The sequence below is a fragment of the Magnolia sinica genome, chromosome 6, assembly GCF_029962835.1.
Source record: "Magnolia sinica isolate HGM2019 chromosome 6, MsV1, whole genome shotgun sequence".
NCBI lineage: Eukaryota > Viridiplantae > Streptophyta > Magnoliopsida > Magnoliales > Magnoliaceae > Magnolia > Magnolia sinica.
In genome coordinates this window covers 92601136-92619032 of record NC_080578.1, presented here as the reverse complement: position 1 = coordinate 92619032, position 17897 = coordinate 92601136, and the positions used below count along the sequence as shown (strand labels likewise).

At 38.3% G+C, this 17897-nt stretch overlaps 1 long non-coding RNA gene and 1 other non-coding gene across 2 annotated transcripts in view; both read right to left on the bottom strand.

Moving 5' to 3' along the window:
• Positions 1-17897, bottom strand: part of LOC131249083 (uncharacterized) — a 98391-nt gene that overhangs the window by 40818 nt on the left and 39676 nt on the right. The gene's annotated exons all lie outside the window — the stretch shown is intronic.
• On the bottom strand, positions 3701-3807 carry LOC131250300 (small nucleolar RNA R71). The gene has a single exon (XR_009173225.1). It is a non-coding gene; the product is annotated as a small nucleolar RNA R71 (small nucleolar RNA).

The window sequence follows — 17897 nt, the reverse complement described above, 5'->3', positions numbered from 1 at the left end:
GTTTCAAGGGTGTAACTTAGGTAATTTGAGGCCTTTTCAAATTGAGTAATCTCTCTCTTATAATTTTCTGCTTTCATAGTGCATTACCGTCGCTTCGTGCCGTGGTTTTTTTCCTAAAAGGGTTTTTCCACGTTAAATTCAGAGTGTTTGTGACTGCGCGATTGGAATACTTTGCTTGATTAATCTCTTTGTGCTTCTGCGGTCCCATAGGAAGCAATGGCAATAATGACATCCATTGTTGAAACTTTCTTAATGTCTACTATGATGATTATTTGTCATTCAACCTACGTATAAGGTCATATAGACCAAGACGAAGCATAAAATATTTTAAAGCTTGGTCCAAAGCTTTCCTGGCCTCAAAGAAGTTTTTAATGGTAGATGTTTAATACCCACGACTTCCTATGGTGTGGTACACTTGAGTCATCAGCATAGATGAATGGGGTGGATAAAATACATACATCATGATGATCCCCACATAGCTCCTATCAGGACTGTACCATTCTGTTTCCTCATGGGCTTGTTTGGTCCATGTTGAGGGTCAAATATTGCATATTAGACCCCAGTTATTACCTGATTTTACATACATGATAATGTTTAACGCCCTATTTTAATCATGTTTGTGTTGCAAGGTGAATTAGGAGCTTGGACTGAAAAAGGGTATTAAAAGCATGGATTTAACACTCAGAAATCACCAAGGTAAGGGACAAATCTTAGGGGACCAAGATTGAAGCATTCACATGCCAAATATCCGAGAAAATCAAGAAATTAACGATAAGGAGGCCGAAAATCGTCCTGAACGCAAGATCATAGGGTTTCCACCATCCATTTGGCTCGAAACTTTATATCTGGCCTGAGGACCCTAAATTAACCGTACATGTAAAATTTCAGCCATTGAATCTTTGTGGAAGTGGCGCAATGGACAGATCAGCTACTAAATCACTGATTTAGGGCCCACCTGACACTTGGATATGCTTCACTTTTGGTCTCTACCCCTCAAATTAGATGAAAAAACAGATGGATGGGGCGGATTTATCATGCACATCACTATGGGCCCTACACCAGTGTGAGCGAGCACATGGGGTGTGCACATTCGTAGCAGACTAGACCGGACAATCCAGTCAAAGAAGGGCTAACTAGACCCAACCCTCCTCGCACAGCATCCGCACATCCGGACGCTGTGATGGTTATGGCCCACCATCATCACTCAGATGGATGATCTGAACCATTCATTTGATCAAGGGGATGGCACCGACCCTTGCCATGAAGTCCAAATGCTCCCATGCACGTGTACACACGCAGATCATAGTCAAATGCAGGATGAACGACAGGAAGATTCGATCCTATGGGCCACACCAAACTCGAGTAAAATCATCCATTCCTGACTAAAATTTCGTTAGGAATCCAATGGACGAAGTGGATTTCTCTGTTAACACTAGTTTAGGGCCCACCGAACACATCAGCATAGTCACGTGCACAACCATGCACATCCGGACACTGACGGCCTCCGTGGGCCATTCTGCGATCATAGACATGGTCGAATCCATGATCCAGACCATCCACATGTTGCAAAAGATGGCCATGACCCCAACCATGAAGTCAAAATCGGAGTTGGGACAATCGGCCATCCCGAAATTTCATCCAAGCGCAATTCTCTATTGTCGTTTGCATTTTCTCATTGCGAAAGGCTACGCACGTAGCATCGCCTCTTGCTATGCACACCTCCACCTACTCCCCTTGCTGCCGAAAGAGAAGAGAAGAGAGAGGCATCAATCTTTGGACATGAGAAGCAAGCTGTGGAAAGAGAGAGAGAGAGACAGAAGGGTTGGTGGCAACAACTCTACTTCCCTTCATTTTTCCTGTTTTTTTCTTTGTTTATGTCTTCCCTTAAGAGCCTTTAGCTTGATCATGTCTGGCTAAACCTCTTAGCTAGCGCTAAGAGGTGAAGCTTGTAGTGTGATAGGATTGTTTATGCCTTTGATTCATGTTTAATGAACTCTCTTTGATTATAGTTTGATTATAAGGAATGTTTTTAGTTTTTAATGGTTTATTGTAACTTAAATTACAATGAATCTGCGATAGCTCTGAGCATGTCCTTTTCATTATTAATGTAAAGTTAAGAAGCCCTGTTGTTCACCATCGTCTCATGGACATGGTTGAATGATGGAATCCTTCCTAACGTTTATAACTCTTTCAGATTGGTTGTGGATTGGTTAAATTCTGTTGTTTGCTCTGTCTCATGGGCATAGTTTTGTGATGGAATTGATTCTAATTCTCATACCTATCATTCATTGAAAACTATATCAAAGGAAGTTCAGATGTGAATTTTAATGAATTATCTTCCAACTGGATGACGACAGGACTATAAATCCAGTTGTGATCGTGAATCAAGTATAGATCTCCCTGATTTCTACAAGTGGATCCTTAGAAACCCTAGTTTTCCACCTTTGAATTTTATAAGTTTTTCACCATTATTCTCCTAAATTTTCCTGATTTAGATTACATCTTATTCTAGTTATAGTTCTAGTTACTTTTAGATTACATACAAGGTTTAGTCCCAGTGGATTCGACCTTGGTCTTACCGAGATTATTACTACATCGCAACCTTATACTTGGGGTGGTGAACAAGTTTTTAGCGCCGTTGCCGGGGATTGACGGTTACATTTTTCTGAGATTAACTAGTTTTAGAATTAGGTTAAGATTAGGGTTTTTCTAGTTTTTAATTCTAGGTTTAGGTTTTTCCATTTGATTTCTAGAAACTAACCTAACTTTCCTGTTTTGTAGAACCCTGATATAGGCTTTCTAAATTAGTAATCTCTTTCTAATTTTTCTATTTTTCTATTTTTAGGATTAGGGTTTTATTTTCTATTTTTAGAAACTTTATATTTTCCTTTTTTAGGAATTTTTCCTTTTTAAAAACTAGTTTACTTTCTATTTTTTAGGAACTTTCTAATTTTAGAATTTCTATTTTTAAAAACCGACTTGTTTTGTTTTGTTTTGCAGGATCTTAATTTAAGAACTTCTGATTTGGTAACCTCTTTCCAACTCTTCTTTCTCTTTATTTTTAGATTTCTATTTCTTTTTTTTTTAGGTTTAAGTTAGAATCTGAGATTGAGGGTTGCAAGTGTTTCATGCCCAAATGGGTTCATGACAACACTCGATGTCTCATGATTGAAGGAGGATTAGTTGAGGGGTTAACTATCGATTGCAGGACTAAACACCTTTCGATATCCCCAGAGTTAATTGAGGTTATGGTTGTAAATCAACTGGCCAATCAGCCAGAAGGACTACCTCAACCTTGGGTTGGGGAAGTCCAAGATGAGAATGAGGTGCATCAAGCACCCCCGCCTCATACTTTATGAGATTATTTACAACCGGTGGGGGTGAGCACCTCCTCATGCATGGTTTTTCCAGAGAATATGGGACACATGGATATCAAGCCAGGGGTGATCCAACTCCTTCCTAAATTTCATAGGCTTGAGTCAGAAAATTCATACTTACACCTGAAAGAGTTTGATGAAATCATAGCCACTTTATACTTTCCTAACGTGTCTGGTGACATAGTCAGGCTGAAACTCTTTTCCTTTTCTTTAAAAGAGAAAGCTAAGATGTGGTTGTATTCACTATGTCCTCGATCTATTGCACATGGAATGACATGATAAGGGAGTTCATAAAGAAGTTTTTTCCACATTATAAAACGAACACCCTTAGAAAGTCAATCATGAACTTCGCCCAAAAGGAGGATGAAACATTCTTCCAATATTGGGAGCGGTTTAAGGATCTTGTCAGTTCATGCCCACAACACGGATTTGAAATGTGGCACATTACACACTTCTTTTATGATGGTCTGACATCTTCCATGCGCCAATTGGTCGAGACAATATGCAATGGGGAATTCATGAATAAAAATGTCGATAATGTGTGAGACTACTTGGATAGACTTGCTGAAAACGCACAATCATGGGACACATCCAAAACCAAGCACCATGTATAAGCCGACTCAATCCAAGGAGAGCGTTGGAATGTATCTCCTGAAAAAGGACAATGATATCAATGCTAAAATGGCTTATCTCACCAGGAAACTCGAGGCCAAGGAATTAAAGAAGGATAAGGATAAGGAAATTGTTTGTGGTATTTGTGGTTACAACATTCAAGAGGTATCGAATGAGTAATCTAATGCTGTAAGCAATTACCAAAGACCTTTCAGTGGGCCCACTTCTAACACATACAATCCTGATTGGAGAAATCATCCAAACTTCAGTTGAAGGAATGGACAAACTGCTACCCCTCAAGGTTTCTTCAATCAAAATCCAAATCAAGGGAAACCTCAAGAAGAACCGGTCCAAAATTCCACACAAGAGCTTACTCAAGTAATACGAGAACTTACGAAATTTATACAAAAGATGGATTCACATTGACAGTTATAGAAAAGGGGATGCTTCCTGCTCAACCTCTCCCTAATCCTAAACCTCAATATGAGATAAGTGATCCAAGCTCTTCAAATCAGATGGAGCAAGCTAAATCTATCACCACTCTTGGGAGTGGGAAGACCATTTATAAAACCATTCCGGTTAGGGCTGAAAAGCCTAAGGAACTGGAAGAGGACAAAGATGATGGATCTAACCATGCTCTACAAGAATTAAAATCGGAACCTCAAGGGAAGCCGGTTGCTCCATTTCCCCAACAGTTGGTTGCACCAAAATCTCTCTCTAACTCTCAGGACATTCTAAACACTACAAGAAAGAAAGTTTTTAGCGACGAAACTTTTAGCGACGAAACTTTTTTTCATCACTAAAAGTCACTTTTAGCTACGAAAGAAATTTTCGTCGTTAAAAGTTTACTTTTAAAGACGAAATTGTAAATTCGTAGCTAAAAGTCACTTTTACGGACGAAAATTTTCATCGGTAAAGGTTGTTTTCAATTTTTTAAACAAATTCGAAAAGTTACTTTTAGCTAAGAAAATTTTCGTAGCTAAAAAACGTGGATGAAACTTTTAGCTATGAAATTTTTTGTCGCTAAAGGCTGTAAACAATTTTTCAAAAAAATCGAAAGGTTTACTTTTAGCTACAAAACTTTTCGTAGCTAAAAAACGTAGATGAGACTTTTAGCTACAAAAAGTTTCGTCGATAAAAGCTATAAACAATTATTGAAAAAAATCAAAAGGTTTACTGTTAGCTATAAAAATTTTCATAGTTAAAATACGTGGATGAGACTTTTAGCTACGAAAATTTTCGTCACTAAAGGTTGTAAACAATTTTTGAAAAAAATTGAAAGGTTTACTTTTAGCTACAAAAATTTTCATAGCTAAAAAATGTGGATGAGACTTTTAGCTACTAAAATTTTCTTCGCTAAAGGCTGTAAACAATTTTTAAAACAAATTGAAAGGTTTACTTTTAGCAACAAAACGTGGATGAGACTTTTAGCTACGAAAAGTTTCATCGCTAAAGGCTGTAAACAATTTTTGAAAAAATTCGAAATGTTTACTTTTAGCTACGAAAATTTTCGTCGCTAAAAAACGTGGATGAGACTTTTAGGTACGAAAATTTTCGTCGCTAAAGGCTGTAAACAATTTTTGAAAAAAATTGAAAGGTTTACTTTTAGCTACGAAAATTGTCGTCGCTAAAAAACGTGGATGAGACTTTTAGGTACGAAAATTTTCGTCGCTAAAGGCTGTAAACAATTTTTGAAAAAAATTCAAAAATGAGTGTGCATCTCTCTCCCTCCCTCTCTTTCTCTCTCTCGGTTTATTCCACCTCAGAAAATGAGTGCGCATCTCGATCCACATCGGTCAGGCCAGTATCTAGGTCGGCAATGCCTGTTGGGAGCTGTACTACCTCAAGCATGGCATCTAAGTCAGTGAGTTTATCTCAGATCTGAGATATTTTTCATTAGATCTCTGCGTTTTCTTCCCTTTTGTTTTGATTTTCCTTGATTTCTCGCCAGATTTAGGTTTCATATGTGATATATGGTGTAGATCTCTTGGAAAAAATGATTGATCTCTTTATGGAATGCTGATAAAATGCTTTATTCTCAACAGATCTAGGGTTCATGTGTGATATATGGTGTAGATATCTTGAAAAGAATGGTCGATATCTTCCTATAGATCTCTAATAAAATGCTCTATATCCTGTAATGGTTTTTTAGATATAAGGTTTTGATGCGAAATATTGCGTAGACCGCTTATGAAATGTCATTTCATTTCATTGACAGTGGCTTCTTATCAGGCATACAAATGGCATACATCTGCATCTATAGATGTCCAAATCGTGGGTCCTATTGATGAATCTTAACCAATATCTTATATCGATCATTGAATCTGTACTTCATTCTATTTCCTCCATTGGATGGCCCACAATTTGGACTGTTTGGATCAGTAACCGCATGAACAGTAGATGAACCATCACCCATTTAGGAGATGGCGGAAAGGGTACCTGAGTAACCTAGCCTAGTGGAATTGGTTTCCCTTGAAATTCTATTTACCTGATTTTTTTTCTTTGATCTCTGTCTTCCTAATCTTTCTAAGAGGTTTTCAATTCAACACGAAACGCAACTGGAGCGTGAGCTAGCATTGGAAGACGTCTCCAGCATTACGGAGTTGCTGGCTTACAATCTTTTGAACCAATAGCTGGGCCAAATTGGTCTTCTACATTTTCTTTGCTTCTTGATTTCTATAGTTCTCTGTAACCTAGTCTTTGTGAATGAATAGAATCATTTTTTCAAAAAAAAAAAAAAAAGTAGTTCTCTGTACACGCATGGTATGGAAATTCTCCATCCAAACATGTAAATTCAAGTGCTCAAAATTCTATTTCTGAGAAATCCAATTCACGGGTATAAGAAATAGTCTGAAGAGTAAATACTATTAAATTGTGTTTTTAACTAAGTGTTGTGATTGATCGAGGGTGGAAAGGTTTTGTTTGGCCCAGAAATGATACAGGCGGGGTCTGCTTTTCAGCAATCTAAGGCGTACATATCTTGGGTCCCTAAACGAATGGAGTATCACAGTTTTTAAATTCATCCTACCGATGAGATTTCCAATCCTTGCAAATATATAGTTGAGAAAAATTCCCACTTTTGATAATATCCAAGAAAGAAAAATGTATCTGCCAAATGTTTGTTTTCTCTGTTGTGATGATGAAGAGATGGCTGACCACTGTTTTCTTCCCTTTTTTTTTTTTAATGGTGATTGACTTGTTCTTCATTGCAAGATGGCCCAGGAAGAATTCTAAGCCTAGAATTTCGCCTGGGTCAGTGTCTGACCTTTGTATATGGTGGGGGACCCAACTATTTCAAACCTAGACGAAGAATTTCTTTGGACAATGCTTCCCCACTCAATTCTTTGGAGCATCTAGAAAGAAATGTGATAGAAACTTCGAGAATGCAATGCCATTTGTTGATTAGCAATGATTAGAATATTGAATTTCCTCTGTTTGGGTTGAGTTGGTTGCAATCAATGCTCTTTCAAGCCAGAGGGAACATTCTTGTGGGGCCTTTGGGAAGGAGAATAACCGGAAGACCTTCATTAGTAAAGTAGGTCCACCACATGGGTGATTAAAACAATCACATCTTTGGTTATTGGATGGGCCTTCATCACTGCAGAGTTCTGTGGTGTTTCTTACTTGGATCTGCTTAGGAATTTTAGAGTGGGGATTCAAGGAGTGCCTCCAAGGAATGTTTAGGTCCTAGAGCTTAATTTTGATGGGTTTTCTCTTGGCAATCTAGGCTCTTCCAGTTTAGTCTTTGAGAATTTATCCATTCCAATTTCTATTGTGGTTAAAAAGTTGTGTTGAATGCCTAACCTTTTTTTCCCTCATTATTTCAGGCCCTCAATGCTACCAAACTCTGAGATGACTTTTCTGGCTTATGTAACATATGCAGCTGATCAGATGGCTGGTCCAGCTGAAATTTGGTACATTTATTTAACTGCAAATCCAAGTAAATGGATCTTTATGAATTGACCTTGGACAAGTAACACTAGTTGTAGCTGTGACTCCAGCTCAAACTATCATTGAGTAGTTACAATCTAGGTTTTACTTAGGTTGTGTGTCATTGTAAACTTTCTTGGCAGATGAATGTATGAGGCCTACATTCTCACCCTCATAATATTATTTCACCATTCTATTGAAGATTTTGAGTAGCGTTAGCCGTTTACGATGCACTGTTGTTATTTATTTATTTATTTATTGAATTCCTTGGTCTGCTAAAATTGGAACTGGAGCCACTGGAATTTTGAAGATCAATGCAATGTTGTTTGAGCTTCTCTAAGCCAGAAAACATGTACAGGCCAGCCCATGTACATGCAACCCATGTGCCATGGGTACGTGCACGTGAACTGGTGTACATCTCTTTTTCTCCATTTGGTGTGACCAGTTGGCAGAGCTTGGTTGTTTACTCTTTTCTCTTTCCTCAATGTGATGAACTGGTGGTTTTAAACATAGCGGAACTATAGGATCCTGTTCATCAGTAAACACATACTATGTGTTTGTGAACATATACGATTTCATGCATGTGGGCCCATGGTTCATTCCGATTTATAAATGCCATGACTATTTGTAGGATAATGGAACATATGAAGCTGTTGTAGGAAGTGACTTTGTCATTACTAAAGTTGCATTTCGAGACAACTCATCAAAGTACTACATAAATGACCGTGGAACTAATTTTACAGAGGTCACTAAGAAATTGAAAGGAAAAGGAGTGGACTTGGACAACAATCGGTTTTTGATTATTCAGGTAGGTGATTGGCTGATGGCTGAAAAAGGCCTATTTACTTGTGAAAAAAATATCATACCATCAAAATCCATCTTCTCTTTCAATTTCTTTATCATTGAAATTTCAAAGTGAAGTCGAGCAAATTTCTCTAATGAAGCCAAAGGCCCAAGGGCCTCACGATGAAGGGTTTCTTGAGTATCTTGAGGATATCATTGGAACTAACCAATATGTTGAAAGGATTGAAGAATCCAATAAGGAGTAAGTTCTATTATCCTGTTTCTTATGGTGTGAAATATAGTATGTAGCCCAAGATCAAACACTATTTGAATCTTGGAGAGATGGTCATACTGGGTATATAGTTTATTTGATCTTAGATCATGTCTTCTTTTTGATGTTTCTTTAAGTGACTTAATAACTTGTCTACATCATGTAGAGAAGTAGCTTTCTTTTCATATATTTTTGCCTTGCTAATTTCTAGGTACCCTCTTATAAATGCAAACATGAAAGAACTATCCACCACCGGTTTCATGTCAAACCGAGGTCGACAGGTATGGCCTGTGTTTAGGAATTCCCTTTTTTACTTAACAAAGAAGAAATATATCCAATGTAGACAACTGTAAGTTTTATTTTCTAAAGTTCAGTAAATATCTAGTAATTGTACAGTGGATCAAAATGCATGTCTCCTTTGCATTACAATTCAGCATAGGGCATGCATTGGGCAAATCCAGGAATGTAGTATTTTAGTATGCATTGATGCATATGGATGTATTGCCTGTAATGTTGTGGATTGTAGGTTACTTGGCTTGGGTATCCAACTCCATCAATAATAATGGGGCCCGTAATATCGATAGTTTTGATCAATGAATAGTAATCACCCAGTTGTACAAACTGAAAACCCAATGGTACCTTACAAACTTTCAGCCAAAGTATTGTATAATACCATATAAAAATCATGTTATACATATCAGAAAAGAAAAATGCAGCACTTCTCACAATTTCTATGAATAGACTGATTAGAGATTTTATCAATAATAACAATAATAATAATAAAAATCTATCTTTGACCAAATGTATTTCCTTCAATGTCAATGGTTATAAAATTTCATGGTATTCTTGGGGGTTAGCATATACATGTCCTGGGTGGGCGAGTGGGTATAATGGAGCACACCCTGCCCCATAAGCCCTGTATTACAGAACCTTGTTCTGTTGTTGGTAACTGTATAAATGCTTAGCTTTTAACTTCATTTTGCAAGCAATCTCACCTTGGTGACCTGAGCCTGGCCCACATGTTTGTATGCAAGGACAAGTACTTAATAGACGTTCAATCCATTGATGAGAAACTATAGCATTGCGTTTCAAGGAAAACAAGGTGGCTTGTCCAACTAGGGTAGCATTAGGCAATGCACTACAAGAAATAAGGGTACTACCAACACATTTCCTTCCATGTTCTTATTGAGCAATTTTGTGGTTTTATGTCAGAAATCTATCTTATTTGGCCACATAAGATTTCAATAAGGATTCCCTTCTCATAATGCATTGAATTCGATGGTTTTGTTAATTAGAGGAAATGGCTTTGTGGGTTCATTCCAAATGCACAAAAAAAAAAAAGCAAATCAGGGAAGATACATTTTGTTTTCATATATTCAACAAGTATATAGATGAACATGATTTCAATATATAAGACTAGAGTGAGACTGATTAGGCATTTAAATGTGTTGCAGGATGTTGTTTGAATTGCTTGTCCTAACAGGTGCACAAGTTGGGATGGATTGGACTTCTATCTTGAAAAAATGCCATGATTTCAGGTAGTTATTATTGTAATGAAAAGTTAAAAAATTAAAAGAGAGAGAGATAATGAATTCATGGAAAGAAATGTTCTTTATCATTAAGGCTGCTTTCGCCGGGTTTGATGCAGAAATTATCGCTAACTTCACAGAAAGACAAATAGCATCAGTGGCCACACAATCCTCCAGGTCAGATTGTTGATTGGACCTGATTTTATTTAAATGATCTTAATAATCCATTTTATTTAAATGAGCAAACCCGGATGTGCATCGGATCTATCCGGATGTTGAATGGGGGTCCCTGGAAATTGGGAACCGCTATTATGACCATGATGAAGCTGTCTATTTTCTATAGACAGCATTGGAGTGGCCTGGCCATTTGGACAGGCCGTGTTTATATCTGTATTTACAAGGACCACACCCTTAACCTATAACCTAAACTTATTCTCAAATCCCAAAACCTATAACTACAACCCAAACCTTAACCTAAACCTATAACCTATAACCTAAACTCAATTCCCTAAACTCTAACCTATAACCTAACCTAAACCTATACTTATAACCTAAACCTCTTCTCAAATCCCAAAACCTATAACCTAAACCTAAACCTTAACCTAAACCTATAACCTATAACCTGAACCCATAACCTAAACTCAATTCCCCAAACCTTAACCAATAACCTAAACCTAAACCTATAACCTTAACCTAAACCTAAAACTTAACCTATAACCTATAACCTTAACTTATAACCTAAACCTATAACCTAAACTCAATTTCCTAAACCTTAACCTATAACCTAACCTAAACCTAAACCTATAACCCGAACCCGATTTCCTAAACCTAAACCTTAACGTATTCTCAAATTCCTAAATCTAAACCTACACCTAATCATAATCTCAACTCCCTAACTTAAACCTAAACCTAAACTTGAAAACTCAAACCTAAACCCGATCCTGAACCCGAACCCGATTTCCTAAACCTAAACTTATAACCTTAACCTAAACCTATTCTCAAATCCCAAAACCTATAACCTAAACCTAAACCTATAACCTTAACCTAAACCTAAAACTTAACCTATAACCTAAACCTTAACCTATAACCTTAACTTATAACCTAAACCTATAACCTAAACTCAATTTCCTAAACCTTAACCTATAACCTAACCTAAACCTAAACCTATAATCCGAACCCGATTTTCTAAACCTAAACATTAACGTATTCTCAAATCCCTAAACCTAAACCTACACCTAATCCTAATCTCAACTCCCTGACCTAAACCTAAACCTAAACTTGAAAACCCAAACCTAAACCCGATCCCGAACCCGAACCCGATTTCCTAAACCTAAACTTATATAACCTTAACCTAAACCTATTCTCAAATCTCAAAACCTACAACCTAAACCTAAACCTATATAACCTTAACCTAAACCTTAACCTTAACCTATAACCTTAACTTATAACCTAAACTCAATTTCCTAAACCTTAACCTATAACCTAACCTAAACCTAAACCTATAACCCGAACCCGATTTCCTAAACCTAAATGTTAACATATTCTCAAATCCCTAAACCTAAACCTACACCTAATCCTAATCTCAACTCCCTAACCTAAACCTAAACCTAAACTTGAAAACCCAAACCTAAACCCGATCCCGAACCCGAACCCGATTTCCTAAACCTAAACTTATAGGTTATAGGTTAGGTTTAGGTTAAGGTTTAGGTTTTAGGTTTAGGTTTTAGGTTTAGGTTAAGGTTTAGGTTTAGGGTATTTTTGTTTATGATGTTAAGTTTATATGTATTTATATGTGAATGAATGCGCTGTGGATAAGATCGTTTGTGTTTAGATAAATGTAATTTATGTTTGGATGGATTTACTAGTTTGGGTTTAGAAGGATGTGAATGTGAATATGATGAAATATATTATATAACAAGTGTATATCAGGATGAATTGATGAAATATATTGTAACAGGTATATATCAGGAATTTTGTGTGGAATTTTGTTCTGGATTATTTTTTTAAAAAAAAGAGACTTTTACCTATGAAAATTTTCGTAGGTAAAAGTTTTGTAAATATTTTTAGCTATGAATATTTTCGTCGGTAAAAGTTTTTTACGTATTTTTTAGCGACGAAAATATTCTTCGCTAAAAGTTTTGTAATTATTTTTAAGGACGAAAACTATCGTCACTAAAAGTTTAACATTTATTTTTTTAGCAATGAAAATGTTCGTCGCTAAAAGTTTTGTAATTTTTTTAGCGACGAAAACTATCATCACTAAAAGTTTAACATTTACTTTTTAGCGACAAAAATATTCGTCACTAAAAGTTTTGTAATTATTTTTAGTGACAAAAACTATCGTCGCTAAAAGTTTGACTTTTATTTTTTAGCAACGAAAATATTCATCACTAAAAGTTTAGTAATTATTTTTAGCAATGAAAATTTTCGTTGCTAAAAGTTTAACATTTATTTTTTAGCGAACAATTCGTCAGTAAAATTAACTTTTAGCAACAAAAATTTTCATCGCTAAAAAGCTTGCCTTTGCCAATGATTGAAATTTTCCGTCAATAAAAACCTGTTGCCATAACCTTTTGGCAATGAATTTAGCGACGAAAATTTTCGTCGCTAAAACTTTTTAGCTACGAAAATTTGGCTTTTAGCGACGAAAATTGTCGCTGCTAAAGGTGGAATTTCTTGTAGTGAGAGGTGTTAAAACAAGTGAAGGTCAATATTCCTCTACTTAATGTCGTAAAACAAATACCTTCATATGCAAAATTCCTCAAAGACTTGTGTATGACCAAAAGACTGCAAAATATACAAAAGAAAATCTTCTTGACTGAGAAAGTAAGTGCCATCTTAAAGCAAGATGTGCCATAAAAATTCAAATATCCCGATAGCCCAACTAAACCTTGTGTAATCGAGAACTACCAAATTGAGCACGCACTTTTTGACTTAGGAGTGAGGGTGTAAATCTGATTCCCTACTCAGTGTACAAACAGCTAGGTTCGGGTGAATTAAAACCCACCTTAACCACACTACAACTTGTTGATCACTCTATTCGTGTACTGAGAGGGATAATTGAGGATGTGTTGGTTGAGGTTGACAGATTCTACCACCTTGTAGGTTTTATGATCCTGGATACTGAACCCATTAGTAACATGAGCACTCAGATTCCCGTCATTCTTAGTCGCATATTCCTTATTACTTTAAACGCAATTATCAATTACAGGAATGGTGTCATGAGTATGTCTTTCGGGAATATAACATTGGAGTTGAATATCTTTTTCAACCCAGGCAGACGGTTAGAGAATGATAATGATTTCCACGATATTAACATGATTGACTCTTTCGTAGAAGATAAAACGCCTCTGACCTTATACTCTGACCCTCTAGAGACATGTCTGGCCCACTCCCATGATTTTGATGATGACACGATTAGGGAGACGTGTGTCATGCTTGATGCTGTGCTGGTACTTGAAGTTAACCGACAGAGGCCACAATTTGAAGAGTTAGCCCAAACTGATGAAGTGCCTCTACCGTCTAACCTCAAGCCACCGAAGCTTGACCAAAAACCTTTGCCTTCTGATTTGAAATATGTCTATTTAGGTCAAGATGAGACATACTTGGTGGTGATTTCTTCCCACCTTAAGTAAGAACAGGAGAGTATGCTCATATCTACTCTCATTGAGCATAGGAAAGCCCTTGGATGGACGATGGCGGACCTCAAGGGAATTGACCCATCAATTTATACTCACCGCATTTATCTTGCAGATAATGCGAAGACCTCTCAGCAATCATAAAGTAGACTAAATCCAAACATGAAAGAAGTGGTTAAAGCCGAGGTTCTTAAACTATTGGATGTGGGTATCATATACCCTATATCCGATAGTCAATGGGTGAGTCCAACTCAGATGGTTCCTAAGAAGTCCAGGATCACATCGTAGCCAATGTCAATAATGAACTCATGCCAACTAGAGTTACTACTAGTTGGAGAATGTGCATTGACTACAGGAAGTTGAATACCATCACGAGGAAGGACCACTTTCCTTTGCCCTTCATTGATCAAATTTTGGAAAGGTTAGCTAGTCATTCCTATTACTGTTTCCTTGATGGGTATTCGAGCTACAATCAGATAGAGATAGCCCCTGAAGATCAAAAAAAGACTACATTTACATGTCCTTACAGCACTTTTGCTTACCGAAGGATGTCATTTAAACTATGTAATACACTTGTCACTTTTCAGCGATGTATGATGAGTATTTTTTCTAACATGATGGGGCAATATCTAGAGGTCTTCATGGATGATTTCTGTCTTTAATCCATCTTTCAGCGATTACTCAGAGAGTCTTAAACGTGTGCTGAGAAGATATGAAGAAAAGAACTTGGTATTTAACTGGGGGAAGTGTCATTTCATGGTTCGTAAGGGAATTGTCCTTCGACATTTCATCTCGTCCAAAGGAATTGAGGTAGATAAGACAAAAATTGATCTTATCTCTAACCTACCTCCACTCAAAAACATACGAGACGTGCTATCCTTCTTAGGACATGTTGGGTTTTACAGAAGATTCATAAAGGACTTTTGTAAGACCCGTATCCTAATCCGTACTGTTCCGTCGAATCCCGTGATCCTTCCTGTTGAATTTCGGCAACCTACGACCGATAATTAACATTTGCGCATGACCCTAAGTCGTATCCTGTAGAATCGGCTTTATTCGAGACTTGTACCATTGCGACCGCACTGTCGCTGCAGTTCCAACGCCGCAACTCGTGCACCGATCCGATACCCTGGCAGGGAGATGTGAGCTGAAATTTATTTCGAAGAAAATATCGCGCGTTTGCAATCCCAAGGGAATCTCTACAACATGTCAAATCAATCCCATCAATCAATCCCATCCATCACCTCATGTCAAATACAAGAGTACCCATGCTTTCTTTCTCCACAAGTTAAGAAACCACCAAGTCAACTCTCTCTCACCCTCTCTCTTACACACCCATACATGTCAAGATGTCAAGTACACCATCACTTCTCCCATCACTCACATCCATCACTCTCTCTCCTTACAACCCTCTCTCTCTCTCTCATTTCTCATCACATTTCCCAAGCAAGCAAGAGCCTCTCACGTCCAACCATTTTCAAGAGAGAAAAAGTGATTTTTGGTGGCCCACTTTCCCATCCCAAAACCTTCATCCTAACCATCCATCCCTCATCAATCTCCATCAAAATGAAGCATAAGGAGATTGGCATTCCAACGAACCGAGAAGATCAATGGTGGGTGCTCATTAGGCTAGACTTTTCACGTTTTGATGATGGGCCAAGTAAGGCTTACCGATTGATGGTATGGATCTCATTTTAGACCTTAGGTGTGGCCGATGGCCCACCTTGATGCTCATGATCATTCCATAATGGGGCCATTCTCCATGGACCCCATCATGATGTTTATTTTCTTGTATAAATAGGGTCATCTAGACCTTTCATTTTGGTGGAGAAAGGATCTCCACAGTTGATTTTCAATTTATTGGGCCCACGTGTAATGGGACCCACTTAATGTATGATTTCTTGCAAGGGAGGGCTCATAGTGGTGGAGCCCTCCATCACACGCATCCCGCTCTATTTCTATCTCTCCCTCTCTCTCTCTCTCTCACTTTTGTGTGATAGTGTAGTTGATTGGCCCACTTGGATGGACCCCACTTTGATGAATGTATTTCCCATGCCATCCAACCCTTCTTTTGGTGGCCCACAACCATGGGTAGGGCCCACCTCAAATGTATGTGCCATGCCGAAACTATCCAGCGTCCGTTGAAGAAAAAAAATAAATATTAGCCTTGGTTCAAGGCTATTTGGGGGGGCCACTTGTGTAGGCCCCACCTTGATGTAAGTATTCAATCCACTATGTCCATTCCCATTCACGGCTCATTTTAGGCGTTGAGCCGAAAAATGATATTAATCTGATTTTTCTGGTGGGCCATAGCATAGAAAATACTAGTTTTTACCGTTAAAAATTGACTAGGACCCACCTTGAGCTAAAACATACTGGATATTGGACTCCTTTGGATGGTATCGGGCCATGGAATCCAGTGGCTGGGGTAGATTCAGCTTAAGCGGGCCCCATGTATGGAAAACCATGAAAAATCACGATTTCAAAAAATATATATATAATTGCAACAGTAGCATTGCTGCTGCTGCTGTGTCAGAGGCACAGGTAGTGCCTGCTATTGTGTATGGGCGGACGGGCCAGGGGTCACGGCCCCACATGTGGGCCCCTCCATGATGTTTGTACGTCATCCAACCCGTTCGTTATGTGGGCCCCTTCCTGAAGCAGGCCCCACCCAAATATCAGCCCCATCCAAGGCTCAGATGGCCCGCATCATAGGAAACAGTGGTGACTTAACACCTGCCATTGGAACCCGTTTTTGGGGTTCACAAAAAATTTGGATCAAGATGAAATTTGTTTTTACACTTCATCCAGGTCTGCGTGACCTTATGAATGGATTGGATGGCTTATAAGCATTATGGTGGGCCCCACGTGGGACCCACAGTGATGTATGTATTTTATTCACACCGTCCCCAGCACGGGACGGTGGAACCCACCCTGTGTATGTGTTCTCTCCACGCCCTCCACGGCAGTGGACGGTGAATTCCACCGTGATTTATGTGTTTTATCCACATCGTCCACGGTACTGGACGGTGGGACCCACTGTAATGTTCGTGTTCTATCCATGCCATCCAGCCGTCAATCAGGTGGGCCACACAGCAGGAAACAGTGATGATTGAACGCCAGCCATTGAAACCCTTTTGGGTTGCTGCATAAGTTTTGGGTCAACATGAAATTTGTTTTTCCTTTTCATTCAGGTCACTGTGACCTTATCAACAGGTTGGATGGAAAACAAACGTTATGGTGGGCCCCACGTGGGACCCACAATGATGTATGTGCTTTATTCACACCGTCCACCATGGACGGTGGAATCCCACCATGGTGCATGTGTTTTCACCACACCGTCCAGGGCTGGACGGTGGGACCTCAATGATGCATGTGTTCACTCCATGCCATCCATTTATATGGGACCCACCATGATGTATGTGCTGCATCAAACCTGTCCATCCATTTTAAAAGCTCATTTTATGGTATGAGCTAAAGAATGAGCTAGATCCATAGTTCGGTGGACCCCACCCTTGATGCATGTGTTGCATCCAAACGGTCCAGCCATTTGGCAAGCTTGTCTTAATAGGTTTGAGACTAAAAATAAGATAGATCTATAGTTCAAATGGACCCCACCTTGGTATATATAAGACTCAAGTGTTTAGGCCCACCTTGTCATATTTATGGCCCATTGTTGAGGCTCACCTTGATGTGTATGAGGCCATTGCTGAGGCCCACTTTGATATATATATATATATATATATATATATATGGC